Consider the following 20,000-nt stretch of genomic DNA (forward strand, 5'->3'; position numbering starts at 1 on the left):
TTGGAGCCTGAGATGTAGTCCTGTGGGCGTCTGGCTTTTGAAATGGCAACCCAGGAGCTCTTGGGGCCCAAATCCAGGCTGGCATGGACATGGGGTGCCCAGAGCAGGGCATGTCAGAGGCATCAAAGGGGCTGTGTGTACTGGCAGAGCCCACTGGATGTGAAGCTGGAGGGTGTGTGGGAAGCAGGAGGTAGGATTCTGGGAGAGCAGGGAGTCGAGACAGAGACTCAGCCTCCAGAAGCAGACACACGGTCCTCCAATGAGGAGGGAGGTGGGGACCTGGGGCGGCCAGAAGCAGGTGGCCCAGGAAAAGGTAGGCAGGGCCAGCGCCCATCTTCCCATCGACTCCTGCCACTCACCAGCTGCAATTCTGACAAAGCTGATATGGCCCATAGAGGGTGGGGGTAGGGGTGGAGGACCAGGACCTCAAAAGTCTCATCTTGGAGAGGAAAGAGGACAAGGAGGAGCTGAGGAGCCATCCCTTGCTTCAGATGAGCCCAGAGCAGCACTAGTAGCTCAAAGGATCAAGAGAAACTCGGTTCCCAGCACAAGAACAGTCCCACACACACATACACACACACCCGCCTGGCCCATGCCTTCCTGGCACAATAGCCAGTGGAAGGTTCTGGCAGCTCCACCACGCAAAGCGTGAGTTGGGGCCTGTCCCAGGCCAACCTGCCCTCCACCCTGCCTCCCATTCTGGATACACAACAGCGGGATGCTTGGAGAGAGGGGGTGATGGCCAGGTTGCTGCCTCCCTATCTCATCTGCTCTCTCTCTCTTCCAGTCCCCATTCACTTACAGGCTGGGCTCCTTGGCTTTCCACAGGGCACCCGCACACACTGTCTTCTTACAGAGGTATCAGCCGTGACGATAAAATAACAAGAGAGGTTTTCTGACAGTCACCCCAATCCTGAGATGGAGTGAGTGCTTTTCCTACTCCCACTAACCCCCCAGCTTACAAATCTGCTTCACTATAAAACAAGAGGGCACACGATGTGGGCAGAAACAAAAATAACTCCCAAATTTGGAACCTAATGACTGGGGTCAACATGCTGTCTTTAAAGTGTTGACCATGTCCTTATCTTCTCTGAGCCTCAACTTCCTCATCTGTAGAAAGAGGATACTCTACTACCCAACACTGGGCCATTGGGAAGACCAAAAGAAACTGTGGGAGATAGGAAGAACCACATAAACTGGGATGCAAACTGTCAAGTGATATGCAAAAGGCTTAAGAATGACTATGATCAGAGGTATGGGACTTCTCACCAGAGCCAGCCTCTGGAGCAGCCTGCCTGGATCCAAGTCCCCACACACTAGCAGCTGTGTGAGGAGTAAAAGAGTTAATGTAGGGAGAGGGGAGAGCAGGAGAGCATTCACGGGCTCAAGTGAGTGCTTGTAAATGTCTGTTGTTATTCTGCGTCACTATTAGTGTGGCAAAGGGCAGGTCCTTGGCCTCTGGCTGCTGTCCCTCCATGACCACCATTGCACTGTCAATATGTGCACAGGCTGCCAAGCTGGGGACTCTACAGGAAGCAACGGAACTGTCCTCAGTGACACCGGGTCTCAGTTTCTGGTCCCTTTAAGACACTAAAACCCAGCCTGGGACAAATGACAAGATTTTCCCAACAGGGGGAGCTCTGCTAAGATTCTGGGCCACATTGAAGGCTCTTGAAAAGCTACCTCCCAACACTGGGACTGTCTCAGAATCATTTCTTGAGAACATTGTGGGAAAGTAGGATGCTAGGCTGCCTCAACTTCGTACCAGCCTTTCCTCATACCCATTCTATGAAATGTGGAATTTAAGAGTCCCTGAGCCACCCAAAAAGTGATGGCTGAGCTACCTAGAGCAAATGGCTTGACCTTAATAAAAATCAACATGGAAGAGAAATCAACAAGTTTCCTGCTGCCATCTAGTGGCCAACACAAATAAGACCGGGCACTGAGCCAGAAGGCCACCAGCAAGTCTCAATGACCAACAGTCAACTCTGCATGCCTGGACTAAGGGTGAGTCACCAACTATGTGAGGCTGAACCTAGCAGAAAGCAGAGGGCGCAAGAAAAATTTAAAAGTGCAAAAACAACCCTGCTGGTTATCCTCCAGGGACTGAGGAAGGAGGAGTGTGATTCACTTATCCACATAATAAAATGGTGCTCTGGCTCTAGGGGAAGGCACGGTACGGGCTCTGAGAAGGAGCGGGTAAATCAGACACGAGCCCTGAACCTTCCTGTGTGGGTCCTCTGTGGAACCCTCCACCACCCAGGAACCCCGTGCAGCCTTCATTACTGCCACACATACATTCAATCCCTGGCTCTGCAGTGCCTTTCCCCACACCGTTCCTTCTTCTCTCTTCTATACCTGGATGATCTGCCTGTGCAAACATCACTGCCTCTTCCACACAACACGTCATCCCCCTCTCCTCATGTTCCCACACTGGACTGTGATTACTGTATTATATGTCTGCCTCTCCCACCTGATCTAGCCCTCTGCTCTTAGCTAGCTGTCACACCCAAAAAGCTGCATAGCCGGACTGCATCTCAGAGCCCCAGATAATTCTCACCTCCTCCCTCAGAAGACGCAGTACTCTAAACCTGCCATGCCAAGCCCCAGGGCCATTGTCCCCAGACCTCCTTCCATCCTTCCAAAAGGCCTATCTGCCTGCCGGCCTGTCTGTAAGCCTCCCGCCTCAGGCAATCTTCCACCTGGAAGCAGCAACCCTAAGCAGAAGAGAGCAGGCTCTCACAGATATTAGACTGGGTGTTCCTGCCAGATAGGCAGAGCACCAGACAGAATCGGAAACCTGGGCTCCAACCTCAAGTGGCCCCTAACTGGCTGTATGACACTCCTAGAAAGTTCCTTCCTTCCTAGAGCCTTAAAATTTCCCCATTTGTAGAATGAAGGATCACTTCTTAGATCCCTTACAGGTCAAACTATCTATGACACTAATTCATACTAATGTGTTGATGACCACCTTACATAGATCAAACTATCTATGACATTAATTCATATTAATGTGCCAATGACCAATAACAGCTAATTGTGTAACTGTTCCCACAATACTGTCATCTTGGTGGGGGGCGGGGGGGAGCCTCAACCCATCAATCATTTCTTTATACAGTAAAAACACACCGAATATCCCGTGCTGGTGGTGAGGTAGCTATTTTTAACAGTAAGACTTGCTCAGCTCTGCTCTAGCCATATAGAGAAAGGCTAAGGAGGAAAACCAAGGATAGATGCTGAGCTGATGCAGGCAAAGCAGAAAGAAGGAAAGCACTAGCCCTGCACCTGACACACAGCAAGGACAGAGTGCCTAACCCTAACATCAGACTTTCGGCAGGCACCGTTTAATGTAGTAACCCCTCGTAACAACCCTACGAGTTGACACTCCACAACTGAAAAAATGGAGACCCAAAGAGGTTCAGTAACCTACACTCATCCAAAGTGACACAGCCAGTAAATGCTGAGCTTGGAATGGAACCCAGGTAGCTACTTCTTACACTTGTGTGATGATGGGTGACCAGGATGGCAGTTCCTTCTCCCACTCTTGGCCATGCATTTTTATGGTATCCAATTCTTGAGATCCTCCACTTTTCTCATCAAGGTTTTCCTTCCCAGTTACCCCTCATTCAAGTCCACACACTAGAGTCAGGGCCAGCTGAGGATAAAAAGCCAACTTGCTTGTCCAGCTTTCAAGAAGTATCGTTTGGGGGCACATCTGAACTCATTTTGTTTGATACACTCAGTCTGACGGTGTTATTTATTTTGGAGCTGCCCTTTGATGAGAGTGAAATAAATGAGTGCACTGGACTGAGAGGACTGGAAGGATCCAGAATCTGCACCAAGTTTTGCCAGGGAAGGGCATAGGGCTTAGGGGATGGGTGTGCAGATAGGGTCTCTCACATTTTACTCTATTACTTTTGTTATTTTATTTTTTGTAGCAACTGCATTTTCGTAAAATAAAATGATTCATTATTTTAAAGTCAACGCTTTATGTGGATAGATCAATGGTGGACAACCAAACCCCGTCCTTGTAAGGAAAGTGCCTGGGGAGGCAGGCAGGTCTCAGAGGACAGGACCCTAGAGTAGGAAACGAGCCCACATCTTTTCCAGGATGGGTGGGGTCTCTTGCACAGAGGCAGATGGTGGAGTGGTTTCTGGAGCACAGAGACAAACTCTCTGCCCCCCAAAATACCTCCTCCATCTGCTCATTCATGCCTGAAATTCCTGCACTGAGGGGCAGTCTTTGATTCCTGGTCAGAAATAGGACTGAAATCATAAACCCACCCAAGAGATACAAAAGGGTGCCTTCAAGTCAAACTTGGAGGAAACGAGTTTACTGGTCTCTGGGAAACAAGGCTCTCAGAATAATCCTGTGGACAAGGTGAGGACATTCAGGCTGTAGGCAGCAATAACCTGCGGGATTAATAACAGCCAAAGAGGACGAAGAAGAGTTCTGTGCCAGTCTTTAAGGCGGCATCTGTCCTCACCCCGACTTAGGCGGGAAGAAAGTATCAGCTGACCAGAAGTGCACAGGACAAGGCTGAAACAATTGTGACCACCTGGAATGAAAGAAACAGAATCTGAGGAGCTCCCCAGGCTGGAGGTAGGGATGACACCATCAAGAGGAGGCTGGATAAAAGAAAGTAACATATCTAGAACTAGTGAACTGAGAGTCTCCCACAACGGGCTGGTCCCAACCTAACTGGAAGCCTGCCTTGGAATCTGAGCATTTTAAACAGGATCTACACAAATGAGGCCGCATTTTACAAAGCATGAATAGAATGGTGAAAGACTGGAGAACTGGGTCAAGAGAAAGTGGGAATGTTAAAACTGAAGCAGAATGCTCAATGTCATTAGTCATCAGGGAAATGCAGATCAAGACCACAGTGAGATACCACTTCTCAGCCATTAGGAAGGTCATAATTTTGTTTAATTCTTTTTAAATGGAATGTAACAAGTGTTGGCAAGAACGAAGAGAAATTGGAACTCTCAGACATTGCTGTTAGGGATGTAAAATAGTGAAGCCACTATGGAACACAAGTTTGGCAGATTCCCAAAATGTTAAACATAAAATTATCATGTAATCCAGCAATTCCACTACTAGGTATTATCCAAAAAGAAGTAAAAACAGGTGTCTAAACAAAAATTTGTGCATGAATGTTCATAGCAGGTCTAGTCACAATAATCAAATGTAGAAACAACCTAAATGTCCATTGGCAGATAAATGGATAAACAAAATATGGTATGTACATATCATGGAATATTATTTAAGCCATAAAAAGGAATAAAGTACTGAGACATGCTACAACACAGATGAACCTTAAAAATATTATGCTAAGTACTGAAATATGCCAGACACAAAAGGGTACATACTGTATGATTTTATTTATACAAAATGTCCAGAATAGGCAAATCCACAGAAATCAGATTAGTGGTTGCCAGGCACTGAGGTGCAAGGGGGCTAGGGGATGACACCTAAGGGGTGCAAAGTTTCTGTTTGGGGCAATGAAAAAGTTATGGAACCAGGTAGCAGTGATGGTTTTACAACACAGTGAATGTATCTAATGTCAATGAATTGTATACTTTAAATGGTTAAAATGGTAAATTTTATGTTATGTTTATTAATCACAATTTTAAAAACAATGTTGTAAAAAAAAGGAGAGGACTTTGGCAGGGACATAATACCTGATGTCAAATACCCTATCCAGAAGTGGTTGGAGGGCAGAAGGAGCCTCCTGGCTGTCAAACTCCAACAGGACCGCATGCTTGAGGGCTAACAGTCCCTGCATATCACCACGTGCCAGGAACTGTGCCAATGACTTTATCAGTATCAGATGCTACCATTATCCCCATTTTCAGGTGAAAAAAATGGAGGCTTAAGTGAAGGTAGGGTCTGGCCCAAGTCACACAGTTAGTGGAGGACCCGAGCATCTGTGCTACTGGCCACTACATTTACTGTGTGACCGTAGGCCAGATCACTACCTTCTCTAAGCCTTCTCTAAGCCATGCAGAGAGCACGACTATATCTTCATAAAGTCCGTGATTAATCAAGTCCCACTATCATCTTTCTTCCATGTGACTTTTGGCTATTTACTCAGCCTTCCTGTGCCTCACTTTCCTCCTCTGCACAAATTAGAATAACACCATCAACAGACTCCAAGGCCTGTTGGGGCAAAGAAATAATGAATGTGCCTAGCAGCTCCTGGCACATAAAGGGCTCTATAAATATTCAGGTCCTTTTCTTTTCCAAAAGTGCAGAAAATTACAAAGATAAACTATCACAGCAGGTAGAGATCTCCCTGTCAGAGGAGGTGAGGAGGTGATGACAAGCAAAAGTCCCAATCGGCAAGGACAGGTATCAGATGGGGACTGGCCCTGATGACCTTGAAGCCTCTGCCCTTGAAATCTGATGTGACTACAATATGAGGCCTTTTCCCAAAAGTGGGCTTCGCTACAAAAGAGAAGGGAGCAATTCAAGGACATTGGGATCCTAGAAGAATCAAGGTTGCCAAAAAAGAGAAAAGGTGTAGAGAAATGGATGGCTGGGAACAGCAAAAACAAAGTTCGCCAATAAAAATAGAAGTAACTTACGTTTTTAGAGCATTCCCATGTGTGTCAGACACTATGCTAAACATTTTCCAGAGATTATCTCACTGAATCCTCACATCTCTGCGGGGCAGACACTATTATTAACCTTATCTCACTGATGAGGATGCTGAAGCTGAAAGACGTAGAGCAGCCTGCTCAAGGTCACAGAGGTAGTGAGTGCCCACTTTGCCACCATGCCACAGGCCAGTGCCGAGTGCCAGTCTCAAAAAGCTCTCTCATCTGACTTGAGGGGTGACTGCCTTTGGAATCTATCTGCCCAGTTCCACCTTCTGCTTTAAGAGAAGTCTCTCTAGGGCAGAAAATTAACCCCACACGGTCACACAGCAGAACCTTCTCTTGACTGCCAGAAAAGTGAAGCTAGAAGCTGATTCTAAAAAGAATTATGATAGGACCCAGTAAATATTTGGAAAATTTTTGTTAAAGAAAAAAAAAGGAGGAATTTCTGTTTTCATCAGCTCAACCAGCTTTAGGAAGAAACCACAGGCCACTTCAAGCGACTGCCAAATGCTCAGCCAGATCCTGCTGGTACGCTGGCTCTGCTGAGCAAGAAGGGTGGAAGTTCTCCAAGCTGATGGGGCACGGCCAGCCACAGGCACACACTGATGTGCTCTACTGCAACCTAAGGAAGCCAAGTAGCTGTGTAGTGACCCACTGGCCATCCCAACAGCACCGTCCTGAAGGAGCCAGAGTCGGTGTGGTGCCCAAGGCCTCCCCTAGCTCCCCTAGCTGCCACTGATCAAGCAGCCCTTTCAGGCAAGGGGCTGCACAGAAGGTATCAAAGGAGACCCAGGGCCTGGGGTGCTCAGTTGGCATACCACCTGAACAAGGGCAGGGGCAGTGGGGGAAAGTAGGGACCAGCCGTAAGCAGGGCTCTAACTCTGCCTGGCTCTGCCTGGCTTCACCTATGACCCTAGGACTCCAATCCAAGGTAAAATCCACTTATCTTTCTCTCTGATCATCTCACAAAGAAACTATGAGGACAGAAGAGGCAAATTCTGAACGGGATGTTGACATCTTAATTTTTTCTTAGGCTAACATTTCGGGCTTATGATATATCACTCTGCTAAACCCCATGTATGGATTCTCTCATTTAATTTCCATTATAGCCCTATGTGGTGGTTATTACCATCATCACCATTTCAAATGTGAACAAACTTAAGAGTGCTTAAGAGTTAAGTGACTTGTGCAATGACAAATTAGTATGTGGTAGAATTGGGATACAAACCCATGTGGTCTAACCTCAGAATCCACACTCTTAACCAAAATCCTTTACCACTTCCTAAAACAGACGCTCAGGAGCTAGTAAAAGGAATTACTAAACACAGTTCCTGGCCTCAGAGCATTTACAGCCTGATGAGGGAAACAGATAAATGGATCCAATGCACAGGAAAATTACCTATGAATATACATGTATTATTATGAAAGGTGTGCATCTATCACTTCAATTATGCAAAGTCGTGAGTGTATATGCACACACGCATGCATGCACAAGTGCTAGAGAACCACTAGAATGACTCAAAAGTAGGATGGTGGGATTTTAATTTTAAAATAGGATAATACACAATAGCCAAAAGGTAGAAACAATCCAAAGTTCCAACAGATGAATTGATAAACAACATATGATTTATGCATACAATGGGATATACTATTCAGCCTAAAAAAAAAAAGAATGAAGTTCTGACACATGCTACAACATGAATGAACCTTGAAGGCATTATGCTAAGTGAAATAAGCCAGTCATAAAAGGACAAATGCTATATGATTCCACTTATATGAGGTACCTAGATTAATTAGATTCATAGAGACAGGAAGTAGAATGGTGGTTACCAGGGACTGGGTGGAGGGGAGAATGGGGAGTTCGTGTTGAATGGGTACAGAGGTTCAGTTTGGAATGATTGAAAAAGTTCTGGTGATAGATGGTGGCGATGGTTAGACAATAATGTGAACTTCATGCCACTTGTGAGGGTAAATTTTATGTGTCGACTTGACTGGCCATGGAGTGCCCAGATTAAACATTATTTCTGAGTGCGTCTGTGAGGGTGTTTCTGGAAGAGATCAGCATTTGAATTGGTGGGTTCAGTATAAAGCAGATGGCTCCCCAATATGGGTGGGCATCGTTCAATCAGCTGAGGCCAGACTAGAACAAAAAAGCAGAGGAAGGGCAAATTCTTTCTCTCTCTTCTTGAGCTGGGACATCCCATCTCATCTCCTACCCTTGGACTAGAACTTACACCAACAGCTCCTCTGGTTCTCAGGCCTTTGGAATCGGACCAATTTAAACCACCTAAATCCCCAGCTTGCAAATAGCAGATAAGACTTCTCAGCATCCATAATTGCACGAGCCAATTCATTTAAAAAAAAATCCATATTTTATCAAATGTGTGTATTTCCTATCGGTTCTGTTTCTCTGGAGAACACTGACTAATACACTACTGAACTTTTACACTTAAAAATGGTTAAAATGATAAAGGCCATATATTTTTGCCACAATAAAAAAATTTTTAAGGAAAAAAAATGCTGGTAGTGATAGTGATAACCACTGAACTTTAAAGTTTTTGTCTTTGCTCTAACCAGTGAGGAACAGAGTGGCAACACAAACAGTTTTGTTGGGTTGTGCAAGGGAGAAGAAGGCAATTCTTGGGGGGATGTGGAAATTCAGCGTTTTGCGTTTAAGGCCCCCTTGAAGATGATCTGAACACAGGCCTTCCGTGTTTTTAAAGCTTATTCCCCACTAAGTGCAAATAGCCAAGAAGGTAGGTGAGATGAGCACTCTTGTGTTTGCAGGTCCAAAAGGAGGAGTATTGGGGCCGTAAAGGTGGAGGTAGGGGAAAGAATGGGGTCAGAGCTCCGGATAGCTAAGGTGATGGACCACTGAGCCCACATCCCTGGCTTAGTGAGCCACCCGCACAAGTTGAGAACCAAAAGGATGGGGGAGCCTCTCCAGAAATAACAATATCGCCAGTTTAATACTAGCTGTATATTTATTGATCCTTTATAAAGCATTTTATAAGCATCATCTTAGCTAATCCATATAACATCCCCATGAGGTTTTAACATTACACCCATTATACAGAGGGAGGAAAGTGAGGCTCCAAGAAGTTACGAGAAGTGTTCACGGCTATCCTAGTGAGCCAGGATCTGAATCTCTCTGATCCAAAACCCACTATAGGATACCATTTTCTTTGTTCTCTTGAATACAACTCAAAGAAACTCTCGTTTTTGAGAGTGAATTTTGCCACAAAGGCCAGTATTTATCCAAACAACATATGTAGAGGCCTTAAATGTCAGGTGATAAGCTAAGTCCTGATCAATATCCACAAAACACAAACAAAAAGGCTGTTCTTTTTTTTTTTGAAATGATAGAAAAATATTTATTGACATGAGAGAATTTTCAATAAACAATGTTAAATGAGAAAAATGGAATATGGCATATGATCTTATTTTTGTAAAAATGTACATATGTGATTATATTCATACACAGAAAATGTGACCATTTGAACACCCAGATAGCAACTCTCTGAGCGGTGTGATTACGAGATAGTTTTACTTTGTTCTCTTTACTTCTCTGCATTTATTATATTGAGCATGCTTTCTTTTTCTTTTTCTAATTTTTTTTTATTTTTCAATTACAGTTGAATATTCAATATTGTATTAGATTCAGGTGTACCACACAGTGATTAAAAATGTATATAATTTACGAAGTAATCCCCCCAAAAGTCGAGTACCCCCCTGATACCATTCATAGTTATTATAATATTATTGACTCTATTCCCTATGCTGTACTCTATATTCCCATGACTATTCCGTAACTGCTAATTTGTACCTCTTAATCCCTTCACCTCAGAAAGGCTGTTCTTGAGTTAGCATCACAAGTGTTTTCTGGGCTCACTTGGGGATCAACTTCAAACTTATTGTCAGCCACAGAACTTTGTTAAAACAGCAAGCTTCCCTCTCAATCATTCCTCTGGTGAAGCCAGGCAGGACTGGTATTCCTAATAGGCCAACAAGGTATCATTTTAAATTGAGCCTTCAGAGGCCATTTAAGGCAGGGGCAGAAAAGTCTTCTGTCTGACAAAGACTAACTGAATGACAAAGAGAAAAAAATCAATTGGGATCACAAGAGTGGAAAGGAACTTAAAATTAAGGGGTTTTTTTACAGTGAGAAACACAAAACGTCTCTCTTGTCACAGTGTTCAGGAAACACAACCAATAAAAATGTACGTATTTTTAAAAATCATTCTTCAGTTGTAAATTTATGGCCAATTAAGGGAGAAAACTGGAGTGGGTAGAATGTGACAGAGAAAGAAAGAAAGAGAGAACTCAAAGGCAGAGGAACCACTCTCCCGCACACAGTTAACGCCATGCTCTGGAAAGGGCTGGAGACCTCATTTCACAGGACAAGGTGGCACCGTGTCTGTGCAATAAATAACCCGCAGTCCTAGGAGACACCCAAGATGTTGCTGCTGCTGTTGTTATTTTCACTAAAGAAATTTTAGAAACTACAGAACATGAAACAAGAAAAAATTCATTAATCACTACCATCATTACGATTTGGGGTATATTTCCTCTAGTCTGTTTTACTTACATTTTTAAAAATTAGAATTTATAGTATACACAGTTTTGTATCTTATAATATTTGCTTGGCAATTTTCATAAGCATCATCTTGAGTCACTATACGTCATTTTTGAAGACATGATTTTTTAAAAGGCTGTGCGACAGGCCATCAGATGACTGTATCAAAATTTACATAATTAATCTTCTACTGTTGGACATTTGTTTCCAATTTTTAACTGTTATAAATAATGCTAAAATGAAGATATACATATATGCACATATTCATATATGATTACTTCCATAGTATAAATTCCAAGGAACAGAATTACTGAGTCAGAGAAAATGAATATTTCTCAAGCTCTTGATATAAATTTCCCAGTAACCATAATTTCCCAGTAACTCTAGACAAAAATGGCACTATATCTCAGTATTTTCTACATGGACCAGTTTCAATCATGCTGACAGCTGAATCAGTCCTATGGGCCAGGAACTTCCCACTTCTGTTTTAAAGCATCTCTTTAGCTAGTTGCTCATATACCAGATGAAAATGTGGTTCCAGCCCCACTGTTAGCACCAATCACACTGTGTCTTGCATCAAAGTTAGCTGAAAAACACGCCAGTTTCCTTCACGCTGCTATAAACTCCAGGAGCACAGGGACTCAGCCCCAGTCACCTTTGCATCTCGGCACAGCTTCTTTCCAAACCCTCATCTTCCATCTTTGGTTCTCAATTCTTTCATACACCCCATGTCTCTGCCTAGGAAGTCATATGTCACAGGACTTTGAAGTGAGAAGGATCTGAGATATTATTCAAGGTGTCTCAGATGCCTCATCTGTAAAATGGGGGTAATGATGCCTCTCTAAGAAAGTTACTGGGAGGACTAAATTAGATAACTCATGGAAAAAATCAGAATACATAACAACAAACCCACCAAAAAATCGCTTAATCCTCTACCCACTGGAGGAGATTAAAGAATCATACAGCTGTCTTTCTGAAGCTCATCCAGGTCCTGAATGCCTGGGTAAGAGACTCAGAACCTTCAGGGACTGTGCCAAACCCACTGAACCTCAAACGAAGAGTAAAGGAGGTCTGGCAAAGCTTGACTTGGATGACAGACAGACAGCTGGTCAGCACGGAGCCACAGAAGCTCTGGATCAGCTGTGTACAAAGGAGCGAGGACAAGTTTAGAGAAACCAAAGAGCGACAGCCTAAAATCAACCAACCAGGACAGAACTTTGGGGCACAAAGAGCAAGCAGGGAAACTGTTCAAGGTGCCACTGGCTCCTCCCACCTGGGATCCTGGAAGCAAGTGACTGGTACAACCGCCACTCCCTAGCTGACCCTGGACAAATTTGTTATTGTTCACCCATGATGCTGGGAGTTGAGTCACTATAGCATTGTCCAACTGCTCTATCAGGAGGAAACAGCTGGAGAGACCAAGACCAAGTGCAGGAAACTTCAACCTCCACCAGGGCTCTCTGCCACACCATTTGGGAGGCCCAGCATCCTGCCTGCCTGGCCCTCAGGGACCCCAACCAACCCCGAGGCATCCACAATCTGAACAGACATACCTAGTTCCTGCCTCTATTTGCCTGGGGCAAAATACAAGCTCTTTGTGTGGCATTTTGGCACCTCTCCTAGGGGCAAAGAAGTGGATTTCCTGGGTTCAATCCACCTGTAAATAGAAGTCAAGGTGCAAGAAAACAGGCAGTAGACAAAAAAATAATTACACTGAATTAATTTGAAGAGGACATACCGTATGACAAGGAGATGGCTCTTCCCTGGACTAAAACATGAGCAAGTGGGTGTCACCTCCCTGCAACAGTGCACTTGGGCAGGAGGTTCTCCTCTCTCGGAAACAGGGATCTTGCCAACTTCCTTGCCTTCAGACATGATGAGGGTCTCCTATGCTCCAAAAGAGGGCCCAAGAATCCCCGCTGGGTTTAGAAATAACTCAGAAAAGCAGCAGGGGGGGGTCATGGTTTAAAGTCAGCGAGAGAGACAAGTTTGACTCCTGCTTCTAACAGAGTAGCTGTGTGACCTACATGATGTAAGTTACAGCGCATCCTTAAATCAAGGTTTGCAAACTCAAGCACTTACAGAAGGCAGGTAGAAAATGTAAATAAGTGACACCAGCTGGTTTACAGGCACATCCCACACTGTGTCAAAACTTAGGGGTCAGGGAAGCACAGACTCCACCTGAAGGTTGTGGCTGAGACTCAGATCCAGCCAGTAAGTGCCAGTATGGGTAGTGTGGGCTCAATGTAACTAAACCTTTCAACAATAAAAAAGCCAGAATCTCTATTTTTGTGACATCTCTTCAATGTGTAAATGTTGGCTCTAATAAAACATCAACTAGGCCTGGACAAAATACATCTGTGGACTGGATCTGACCCAAGGCCACTGGATTGCAGCCTCAACTCCCACCTTAGATTCCTTATCTATAAAATGAGGACAAATAAAAGAGCCTGGAGTTGAGAGGATTAGCCAGGATTAAGCCTGTCAGGCGTGACAGGCTGCCTGACACTAGAAATCGGGGCTGTTAACTAGGCAGAGCTGAAAGGGCCTTGAGGGAGGTCAACCCGACCTTCTCCTTCTACTGAAAACCTCGTGGAGGTCCTCAGACTGACACATCAACTGCAGATAAGCCGGTGGCCAGAGTCAGGTTGGACCCAGATCCCAGACTCTCCCCTAAGTCCCACAGACCAAGTCACCTCTCCCAGTTACAGATTGCCCTTCAATTTTCCCTCACCAACTGTTAGGGGCTGCTCCCCAAGGTGAGCGTGGTGTGCACACCTCTGCCACGCCCACAGAACTCAGCCTCACACCAGGCATGTGACCCAGCTCCCTCAGTGTGAAACTGACAAAGTGGTCCATGGTGAGGCCCCTCCCCCCACACTGCCCTGCCTTCCCTCTCATATTGAGTGTGTTCCGTGGGCTGGGCCCTGGGCCAAGCTCAGTCCCTTCACCTCTCTAAGCCCAGTCTGAGTAGTAAGGGAAGACTAGGCATGAAAGCATGGGGGTGACATCGACAGGTAGAGAGGATAAGGAATGGGCAGAGGAGGCCTGAGCAAAAGAAGGCAAGCAGAAAGCCAGAAAATATACTTGGGGTCAGTGTGGGCTGGCGCGGCTGAAGGACGGGGGATAACTGAACGACAGGCTGGGAAGGAAGGCTGTAGCCCTTGGTAAGACAAGGCTCCCCAGGCTGAGCGTGCTCTGGACCAGCTGGCCTACTGGGTTTCTGCCACACAAGGGTGCTAATTAGGCTGAGTGGGCAAGGTCCTGCCAGGTTTCCAGCCCGGTCCCTAAGCACTAAACTGTGTTCACTGAGGTAAATGAGCAGTCAAGGTTGTATTCTGTCCGGAGGCCCCAGGGGTAACCTGTTTGAACTTGTTCTTACTAGAAAACTTTCTGACCTTGATGTCTTAGTGGATATGGCCCTGGAATTTCTCCTGGGTCTTTCCACAGCATATATTAAAGCTTTTCTATTAAAAAGAGCTGAAAAGTAAACCTTAGTTTTAAAGAGGCAACAGGGAAAAGGAAGAGAGGAGGAGCTTGGGCTCTTCTGTTTCCTAAAAGAGGCAGGCATCTCAAGTCATAGAACCTTCTGGTACAAACCCCTCATGTCACAGCAAGGTAGAAGCCCAGGACAGGGAGTGATGTGCCCAAAGTCACAAAGCCTGTCCACGCTGACTGACAGCAGACTCCAGGGCCATCTGCTGCCAGGACCATACTCTTTCAGTGACAGGGCAATGTCTCAGTCACAGCTTTCCATTTTTTCACCTAGGAGCACCTCCAAAGCTACAGCAAACGCTGTCATAATATCTCACCTCCTCAAGGGGTCTTAGAAAATCCACACTTCTAACAAAAGCCCAAGGTCATACACACCTTTAGCAAAAGTTTCTCTCACTTGCTAATGGGTTGCTGTCCTCCTCAAATCACATAGGTAAACTGAAAGGAGTCGGGGAAGGAAGGCATAGAATTTCTAGCAGGTGTAGAAGCAGGTAGGGTGTGTTCACTTGGGGGAGGTTCTCAGGTTAAACCTGTAGCCCTGCAGGGCCAAGGCCAGCAGAGATGAAACGGGGAGGGAGGGAAGGCTGCGATTTCGAACAAAAAAGAATATACAAACATCACAAGGTTGAGAGGCTTTCACAACAATACTCCAGAAGGTCAGAAGAGAGTTCTGGGATCTCCAACAGGCCTCGTGGGGCTCAGAATCTGGTTTCTCCACCTGGAAATAACACAGACTTTGGAATTCCCAGATTTGAGTTTAAATCCCTTCTCTGGCACATCTCATTGCATGACGGGGTGGGAGGGGGCAGCAGTAATGAGCCCCTCTGGGCCTTGTTTTCCTCATTTTATAAAATGCATGCCTAACGCAGTACCTGAAGCATAAAGGGAAACAATGAGCACTGGTTATTTATGTCACTGAGACTTTCTTCCTGATATTTAACAACCCTTTGCCCCTTTACAAGCATCCTGAGGGCAAAATGATTAGCCATTGTCCATCTGGGGTCCGAGAGTACTACGCCTGGAGAACATTCATATGTGACTGCCTTTCTAAACTACACCCCACCTCCTGTGGGCAGCAGAACCTGAGGGGAATGTGTCTGCTCACCCTGGAACTGCTCGTAGTACCCCCGAAGGAGGGTGCTCGGCTCCATTTCATCCTACTCCAAACCACAGAGGTTCCTGAGGCCAAGATGACCAGTCCCGAGCCCTCAGCCCTGTGCCCTCAGCTCTCCCATACCAAGTTCTGTCTTTGTAACCTGCTTGCCATGCTTAATAGATGTTAACTGACACTATTCACATCCTTGGAGGGCACTGGGAGGAAGAAAGGGGAAGGTAAATGTTTTCCCATAGGTTACAGATGAGGAAACTGAGGCAAGGAAATTTGATTGCTACTACCTAGCAGTCAGCTCATGGCGGGTTCCCAACTAGGTGACTGGGAGTAGTAAAGACATGCTGGGCGGAAGTGGCAGAGAGAAGTGCTAAGGGATCTAAGGGCAAATACAGTGGCATTGAGCTATCAGTTTTCAAATATGTGTCGGTTAATGGAACAAGGTACCCTGCTCCATTAAAAAAAAAAAGAAGGGATCAGCTAATGCATTAGGAGAGATAGGTTAACCATCCTCATCATCCTTGTCATCACCACGAACTGCCAGGCAGTTTCTAGATGCTTTACATATGTCAACTCACTTAATGTTGACAATAACCTTGTGTAATAGGTGCTTGATTATCCTCATTTTACCAAAAAGGGTCTTTGAGAACTTGCAGAAGGTCGTGTCACGTGACTGGGGAGTGACTGTCAGGATCTGAACCGGGACATGTGGTCTTAACAATTTCCTATGCTGCCTCTCACCACACAAGCTCCTCCACCTCCAGGTCCACCCTTTCCACTTCCCAAGCCATGAGGGGACAGCCTGGCAGGCAAACTCTTAGGCCCTGAGGTTCCAGTACCTGGGCAACTGCCTCCCAAGGTGCTTCCTCCAACTGCAGGAGCCACTGACTCGGATCTGCGTGATGGGCGCCACAGATGTTCTGTCCTTGGCCTCCTGCCTCCTCCTCCAGGCTGGAATGAGATACAGGAGGAGGCTGGGGCCAGAATTCTACCGTGATATTCTGTTCCCACTGACTCAGAACCCCAGAACAGATGGACAGGGGAATTTCTGAATGAGTAACCAACCACAGAATAAAGTTATGTAAATCAGCCTGGAACACAGAAAGAAATTAGGCATGGGCTTTCAAAGAATCAGGCTAAGGAAGTGGGAAATGCCCAAAATGTGGGCTCCGTCACCATTCCTGCCTCAGGGCAGAGCCGGGCCTGTTGTGGGTTTCTGGACTGCTCCAGATTACAAAATTACAAGGCTTCTACCCCATGGGCAGCAGCAGAGGGATTGCTAAACATATTTGGATTTCTCCCACCAATAGAAGAGAGGCCTTAGGATACAAAAACCAGACAAGCAAATGAAGTCGATTCCTCTCCCTTCCCTGAGTTCTGTTTTTGCTGAGGTGCTTTTATCAATGGGATGCTTGTCACCATCTCCCTCCTGCAGCTTATAAAACTGAGCCCAAGAAACGTATCAGTGGCTCTCGGCCCCATCAGGGGAGCCAGGTGATAAAGGCAGAGTCTGTGCTGCCTTTCTAGACAGAGCTTGGAAAGCAGGAAGGAAGACTGGACAGACTTACACTAGAATTTTATTTTTTCCATAATTTAAGATGAAGTTATCTTTCCTGCTTGAGCACCTTCTTCCATAAAAATGTCCTGCCTGTAAAGGTGAAGATTTGTCACCTCCAAGGCTTACAACTCACTCTGGCACTCTGTGTATATCTCCAACAGGGAAGGCTCCAGCCAAGTGCAGGAAACAACAAACGAGCTGGAGCACATCCAAAGGCGACAGCAGGGTGGTGGGGTCTAGAAATGAAGTGATCTGAGAGACAGCTGGTGGAAGTGGAGACGAGACGGAGGGATAGCTGTTGTCAAATACTCCTGGGTTGTCATGTGGACGGGGGAGCAGGCTCGCTCTCTGGGGCTCTGCCCTTTTACCCATGAGAAAACTAAGGCTTAGAGAGTATCAGCATCTTACAAGACCAAGCAGCTCAGCAGCAGCAGAGCTGGTCTGTAAAGCCGGGCTGCACCACAGGGCCTGCATCCTGACCCACCACATTGCTCATTGTGACAAACTGCCTTGATCTTCAGAGACCTGTTAAAGAGTTAGCTGGCTGTGACCAAATCAACAAGTATGCCACTAACAGGTATTGGGTTTTGTTTTCCAAATGTGCTGAAATAAGCACTGCTCTTACAAAATAAAATAACAAAACTTATCTAGATGTTCAAGTTCAGCCCACCACCATCCTGCAACCAAAGGTGTGTCTATTTAAGGACTAGTTGGCCGAAGAGACAGAAAGAGCTGTCCAAAAAATAAAAAGTCGTCTGCAAGGATGTAGAAAAATTGGAACTCTCAAACAATGCTGATGGGAATGTAAGATGGTACAGCGACTTTGGAAAATATTTGTGACAATTAAAAGGTGGAAACAACCTAACGTCTGTCAACTGATGAACATACAAATGTGGCATGTTCATACAATGGAATATTATTCAGCCTTAAAAAGGAATAAAATTCTGATATATGCTACAACATGGATTAATCTTAAAAATATTATGCTTAGTGAAAGAAGTCAGTCACAAAAGACTACATATTACATGATTTCATTTATATAATGTGTCCAGAAAAATGTCCAGAAAAGGCAAATCTATAGAGCCACACAGTAGATTAATAGTTGTCTAAGGCTGGGGTTGAGGAGATATTGGGAGGATGACAGTGACTGCTAATGGGTAAGGTGTTTCATTCTAAAATTGTGGCGATGCTCACACAACGAAGACTATGCTAAAAACCACTGATGTGTATACTTTAAGTGAGTGAATTTTAGAGTGTATGAGTCATATCACAACAAAACTGTTTATAAAAAAGAACTAGTTAGCTATCTTCCTTAATTTTAACACATTACAAGGAATGTCATAAGGGATGGAGATTATGAAATTAAGTGAGGGAAGGCAGCGGCTCACAAACTCGCTACTTCTTGCCCACATCCAAAATGTGATTCACTCATTCAACAAATATTTATCGAGAACCTACTATAAGCCATAATTTAGAATGCACGACATCAGGGGTCAATAAACTAGAGCCCACAGGCCAAATCCAGCCCACCAGGCAAAATACACCAACCTCTGTGCTAGATTCTAGAGCTGTAGGGGAAGGAAAAGGATGAACGGTAACAGTTAGGGTCTCTGTCCTTGTGGAGTTTACAGTGAAGAAGACAACTGGAGTCTGAGGATACAATTATAAATGGAAAGAAATGCTATGAAGGAAAGAACCCACAGACTGTGAGAGCACAGAACAAGGGACTGACCCAGGCCAGGGCTCAGAGAAGGCTTGCTGGCAGATAGACCTGACTCTGAGACCTGAGGAGCAGGAGGAAGCCACATTTACAAAGGCCCTGGGAGGTGGGGGGTAGGGAGCACATGGCCTGGTGAAAGACTAAAAAGGCCACCAAGGCTGCAGTGCAGAGTGGAGAGCAAGGTCTGCAGGGTAGCCAGGCTCCCGTTTCTTCTCCCCTCACCATCCCCCTCATCTCCACACCCCATCTGTAGTCCTCTGGCCGACCCCTTGCCCCACAGCCCCAGGCCCCATCACTGGAGACTGGAAAAGGGGCTAAGGGCCACCTGACAGTGCTCACTGAGTACAAACCCTCTGCTTGATGACCTCAGAAGACAGAGTTGGGAGAGTTGGTCAATTGAAAAATGTTTCTCGATCACCTAACAAAATGCCCATCACTTTATCCAATATCACGCAGGACACAAAATGAGAAAAAGATGCAATCTCTGACTTCAAAGAGGAAAGAGGCAGTTGAGGAAACAAGCTCAAGTCCTCATCTCTGCTACTCAAACATAATGGCACTCTCTGTTCCTAGTGCCTAGAATGTGCTTCCTTAGGTCGCCCAGAGGACTGATCCCTTGATTCCTTGAGGTCTCTATTGAAGTTTATTTCCCTACCCACCCCACACAAAATAACTCATTCATCCTCTTTCCTTCTCCCCACTCTTCCCATCCCATCTCCTTTCTCCCTCTCCCCCCTAACCCCTCTCGTGCCTAGGCATTCCCTAAGCCCTTAACCTTGCTTAATTTTCTCCATCACACTTAACTCTACCTGTTATACAAGTATTTGCTTGTTCATAGAATATAAGCCTTATGAGGGCAGGAACTTTGTTTTTATCACTGCTATATCCCCAGCACCACAACCTGACATAGTCAGTTCTCTAATAAATATTTATGGAA

At 45.4% G+C, this 20,000-nt stretch overlaps 1 protein-coding gene across 1 annotated transcript in view; it reads right to left on the reverse strand.

The window, feature by feature from the left end:
• Positions 1 to 20,000, reverse strand: part of TSPAN9 (tetraspanin 9) — a 185,930-nt gene that overhangs the window by 138,943 nt on the left and 26,987 nt on the right. The window lies entirely within an intron of this gene.

The sequence above is a fragment of the Pteropus alecto genome, unplaced genomic scaffold (assembly GCF_000325575.1).
Source record: "Pteropus alecto unplaced genomic scaffold, ASM32557v1 scaffold76, whole genome shotgun sequence".
NCBI classification, from domain to species: domain Eukaryota; kingdom Metazoa; phylum Chordata; class Mammalia; order Chiroptera; family Pteropodidae; genus Pteropus; species Pteropus alecto.